The 5,529-nt window shown below is 41.9% G+C and overlaps 1 long non-coding RNA gene and 2 other non-coding genes across 3 annotated transcripts; all 3 read right to left on the minus strand.

The window, feature by feature from the left end:
• Positions 1–1,299: 1,299 nt before the first annotated feature.
• Positions 1,300–5,255, minus strand: LOC129868056 (uncharacterized). The gene is made up of 6 exons (XR_008761718.1): positions 4,818–5,255; positions 3,948–4,150; positions 3,409–3,577; positions 2,942–3,174; positions 2,545–2,739; positions 1,300–2,307 (listed from the first exon to the last, which is right to left on the minus strand). It is a non-coding gene; the product is annotated as an uncharacterized LOC129868056 (long non-coding RNA).
• On the minus strand, positions 2,379–2,472 carry LOC129869128 (small nucleolar RNA SNORD14). The gene has a single exon (XR_008761851.1). It is a non-coding gene; the product is annotated as a small nucleolar RNA SNORD14 (small nucleolar RNA).
• Positions 2,807–2,900, minus strand: LOC129869129 (small nucleolar RNA SNORD14). Its single transcript, XR_008761852.1, has one exon. It is a non-coding gene; the product is annotated as a small nucleolar RNA SNORD14 (small nucleolar RNA).
• Positions 5,256–5,529: the final 274 nt, after the last annotated feature.

A 5,529-nucleotide genomic window follows, 5' to 3' on the forward strand; every position in this document is an offset into this window, starting at 1 on the left:
AACAATACAAGCGTACCTCCGGTCCTCATCTTCACGCTCTCCCTCTCAAACTGAATAAGACATCAGTAGGCCTAGTCCGCACGCAGATATTTAATTGTAAAAAAAATATATATATATCATACCATCCCAGCAGCACAAAAACGGGAAGGAAGTACATTTTCTTAGAAATATAATTTTGCCCTGTGCTTCTCTAAGCATGCTCTTAGTATAGCCTGGGCCTTAAGTATAGGCTATGGATCATTTGAGACCACACTACACATATATTTCGTGCTCAGCAGAGTATCAGGGATTTGATATTTAATCAATTACAAAATACATGACACTCCCCTGGACTAAATAAAAAATACACTAAACCTAGAGACAGACATTTAAAAAGCATGACGCTCCCCCATTTTCCTCTGGGAAACAGTTGTGTTAATTTCAACCCCTCCCTAATATCTTTTTTTACTAGATATTGGCAGTCCTCCATCACCCTTAATTGCAGTTGTTAAAACGGCCAGCTTCAGTCAGCTGATTCTATCCATCACTTATGGTTAGTTCTAATTGGGCGGCTTAGTTTCCCATTCAGAGGACCCCCACTTTTGTTAGTGTCTTATTGGTCAGTCACGCTAACTAATTACCGCCACATCTCCTGCAGCCTATCAGTGGCCTTGATTCCCAGGACTTCAGTTTCAGTCAGTCTTTGACCCCAGCACACTGCGTGGTCAGAAACACGCCTACCCTCCTGCTGAACTTTTCCTCCTGTGGACTGAATCCCTGTATGTCTGATGTTTAATTGTGCATGCATCTAAACGACCACATAGTTAATGTCAGTTAACACTGGACATGATTCTCAGTTATCTGAACCATGAGTAGTCAGATGTGTGTGGACATCTTACAAGGAGCCGTCCCTTTCTTTCAATTTGCGCCTAAAATGACATACCTAAATCTAACTGCCTGTAACTCAGGCCCTGAAGCAAGGATATGCATATTATTGGTACCGTTTGTGGAAATGTGAAAGGAATGTTAAATATAACACACAAGATCTGGTAAAAGATAATACAAAAGAAGAAAAAACATTTTGCATTTTTTGTACCATCATCTTTGAAATGCAAGACAAAGGCCATAACGCATTATTCCAGCTGCAATTTAGATTTTGGCCAGTAGATGGCAGCAGCGTATGTGCAAAGTTTTAGACTGATCCAATGAACCATTGCACTCCTGTTAAATGGTGTAGCAAGACTGCCTAAGGTGCTCTTTGTCTTATGACGTGTGATCAGGTTACTCAAAAGCAAAGAGAAATTTAGGCATCACAAAAGCTGTGCTTAATTTGTTTATTAATAACTGTTAAACTGTGCACTCTCCTCAAACAATAGCATGGTATTCTTTCACTGTAATAGCTACTGTAAATTAAACAATGCAGTTAGATTAACAAGAATAAGCTTTCTGACAATATCAAACTGTCTATGTCCTGGGAAATGTTCTTGTACATACATCATGCTAATCGCAATAGCCTACGTTAGCTCAACCGTCCTAGGGACGGTACACCGACTCCGAACAAGTTTTAAATTCCCATTACCCTGGACATCCGCCTCATCCTTGTTCTGACCGGACATTCTGTAGTGGTTGCTACCGGGCTTAAGCCAGCGCCTAAGGTTTATTATATTCAGTCCCTCAACTGTCTACAACCCTACCTCTGTTTTTCACCGATTAACTCCCTTTGTTTGGGAAGGGGAAACATGGAAAAAGAGATGGACACAGGGGAGACATTTAAAATATAATTGGCCACCACACCATAAGAGCTGCTGCGTTTTGCTTATTAAAGACAGATACAAGAGCTGTGCAATAGGGCAGTACTGTTCCTTGTTTGAAAGCTGAACGTGTGTAATTTGTATTAAAACTATCATGTTTCTCATGCACCATCATTCTTTCCTTGCATCCATACATTTCTAAATAAACTTTGCATCAAAAAGTATCATCAAATGCATCAAGCTAATTGTGCTGTTGAAAAATCTACCAACGATAGACTGAGTTACTACATTGGGATAATTCAGCAAAATTACCCTACCATATGTAGTCTGACAAACCGCAATAACCGTTTTCTAAATCTATCTGCAAAGCAATTGAAGTCAATGTGAGGGGGAGGTAGTTGCAGAAACAGTGGAATGGTTTAGTCGACCTCAAGTCAGTCAAGATAACCCACCACCTCCATGAGCCGCGCCACCAGCTCCGGGGAATCCACCAGCCATGCTGTCGGGCATACCAGCACCCTGGTACAACTTGGTGATGCTCCTTCTGGTGGTGCTCATACTCTTACTTCTCAGCAGTCTAAGAAACATAAACAGATTAACATTAGCAAAATATTAAATGGTCTTCAAATGAGAAATATTTAACTTCAGTCGCTCAGACATCCAAGGAAGGTATTTGGCCATCTTTGGTCTTTCGACCTCTGGTGGAAACTACGAATGGCAGGAATAAACTTCATCACAGCGAAACTACTGGGTCAAGGCTATTAACTGTAGCCCATTTTCTAGTCTTACAATGCCATCTCCACAACAAACTTACCCATGTCATTGGTGATGGTGATCTTGTCTTCCTTGCCAGTGTGCTTGTCAGCTGCAGACACCTTCATGATGTCGTTAGCGTCAATGTCAAAGGTGACCTCAATCTGAGGAACATCGAGGTGCAGGGGGGATTCTAGTCAGCTCAAACATGCTCAACAGGTTGTTGTCCTTGGTCATGGCCCTCACCCTCATACACCTGGAGGATACAGTCTATATTAGCCAAAAACATACATGGTTTTCAAACGAGAAGTACATTAAAATAGTCGCTCAGACATCCAAGGAAGGTATTGGGCCATCTTTGGTCTTTCAACCTCTGGTGGAAACTACGAATGGCAGGAGTAAACTTCATCACAGCGAGTGGCCCAGGACTGTACAAGGCATAACAAATTAATTCTTACCTAGTTCTTGTCAAGCCAGCCGATGACCTTGTTGCACTTGTCCAGAATCTTGGTCTTGTCCTCGTCACTGATCTTGCCCTGCAGTTTCTCATCCTCCACAGTAGACTTCATGTTGAAAGAGTAGGACTCCAGGGAGTTCTTGGAGGAAACCTTGTCACGCTGCACATCATCCTCACACTTGTACTTCTCAGCCTCCTGGACCATACGCTCAATGTCCTCCTTGCTCAGGCGACCTGATGGCAAAATACAATCAAGTCAACCAACATTAAAAGAACTACAGACTCAACTGTACATCATTGTAGACTCAATTTCTATTGTCGCTCAGACATCCAAGGAAGTTGTTAGGCCATCTTTGGTCTTTCGACCTCTGGTGGAAACTACGAATGGCAGGAGTAAACTTCATCACAGCGAATAATCACTGCATTGCAGTCCTTTCAACAGAATAAAGATCATAGCAAGCCATTTACCTTCTTATCCAAGCCGTAGGCAATGGCAGCAGCAGTTGGCTCATTGATGATATGCAGTACATTCAGGCCTGAGATGGTGCCAGCATCTTTCGATGCCTGGAACTGGGAGTTGTTGAATTAAGCAGTCACGGTAACGACTACACACGGGAACAACTACATTGTTGACCGTCTAGGGAAAGAAAATATCAATATACATTTTAATAATTCAATAACAGGGAATCAAGAAACTGACTAGTCATTGCAAACTAAAAACTGCACCTTCCTGTTCGGATTTAAAATAAATACACGTTAATTTACAGTCTACACATTTGAAATTATAACTTTTCCAAGGTAGGATTCGGCAATCTCCATCTTGACCAGAACCATAGAGGAAATTTCTTCTGGGTAGAAGGACTAAGCCTCTCCTTTTTATTCAACTTGGAGCTTGGGTCGAGTAGAATCATCGATAACTTAGATGAAAAGGCTTTGGCGCACCATACAGCTAACAAAAAACAAATTAATATAGCAATTTAATGATAAATTATCATAACTTAACGTACCGAATACCGTGTGGCAGGGTTCATGGTAACCCGATTATTGACGGCATTACCAATAAGTCTGAGTCTGAAGGAAACATAACTTGAAGTGGTCCTGTTGCACTGGTCGTTGGCAATGATTTCAACCTTGCCATGCTGGAACACATCCAAGCAGGAGTAGGTGCTCCCGAGATCAATGGCAACTGCCGGTCCTTTAGACATGTTGCCTAAACACAGGAATAGGGTGTAAGTTTAAGTCATCCAAAAACAAATTAAATAGTATATCAATAAAAAAGTGATACATGAGATTGCGCCATGAGATTGCGCAACATTACACTTCTGTAAAGAAATCTCGCCATTAAAATGTGCGTCACACCGAGTGGGGTGCAGTTTTATTGCCGCGTTCACGTCACGTCGGAAACTAGTGCGAAACTCTAACGACCTGACCAAGGCACTAGAACGTTCTAGCTACAACTAGCTAGGCCGAAACTATGAGGTTGATCGCGCGCCTTTTCCTTTAGTTAACATACGTACAAACGTTGGAACCGTCAGTCGAATGTCTTTCAAACTGCCTGCACCAAACTCGACCTGCTATATGCGACCACGACAAAGGTTGACCGGCTCGCTAATTAACACACTATACGACACATTTAGTCTGCTAGCCATGTTAGATAAACAGTCAAAGTAAATTGGGATCGAATTGTGACAAACTAGTTATAGTGAGTTTATTAAACCAATGTGTCTACTAGTTAGCCAGCCTTCTTCAGACCGGATAACGACGTCAGCCTGCTAAATATCATCTAGCCGACCAATTCGGGATTTAACATGTATCTGCTTATGGGGAACTCAAATAAATGCATTGATTATGTTAGGATTAAGCTATCTTGTACAAACCAAATTCGTGACCGAGGGTGGCGCTGATGTTGGTCGGAGTTAAACAACGGCGAAGCCTTGTAGAGAAAGAAGGAAATGTGATTCTATAACTTTTATATCGCCGGCAACGTAACCAATCATAGCTCTGGATTCCACTTTCCATTCCAAAACACCAATAAAAATACAGGACGGCCCAAGCGTTCCCTCCCACTTCTGCGACAAAGACCAAGCGCTCTTGCCGCGGTCAAAACGACAGTAAACTAGATTTCCGAGTGTTCGTAGCAACTGAGAACTCGGGAGGAAAAAGCGAACTCTGGCTTGGTCAAATCGATTTAAACGGTCATCCAACTCCGGAACTCGAGCCTATTTCTAGAGCTCATACTTTCCGACCTGAAGATCACTGATCATGGTTTCACTTCATTTTTTTCCGAGTTCCCAGTTGTTTTGAACGCTCGAACGTTCCAACCCCTCTTCATATCCGGGGAGCCGTTTCCGCTGGGTTGTCATGCATTACTAACAGGGAGATCTTGTTAAATTTGGATCAAATTCGTTAAAATTACATTCACAGAATTTAAAAGATACAGCAATGTCCTTGTGGGATTTGTTTGGGAAAATTTCAAAACGAGTGTTTCAACATAGTATAACCACTTCAAAGCTGATGCTATCTATCCTCTTCCGTAATAGGGTTACAGACAGGGGTTAGTTATAAATATCTTTGACTTTGTTATGGTCT

The sequence above is a fragment of the Salvelinus fontinalis genome, chromosome 13 (genome assembly GCF_029448725.1).
Source record: "Salvelinus fontinalis isolate EN_2023a chromosome 13, ASM2944872v1, whole genome shotgun sequence".
Lineage (NCBI taxonomy): Eukaryota > Metazoa > Chordata > Actinopteri > Salmoniformes > Salmonidae > Salvelinus > Salvelinus fontinalis.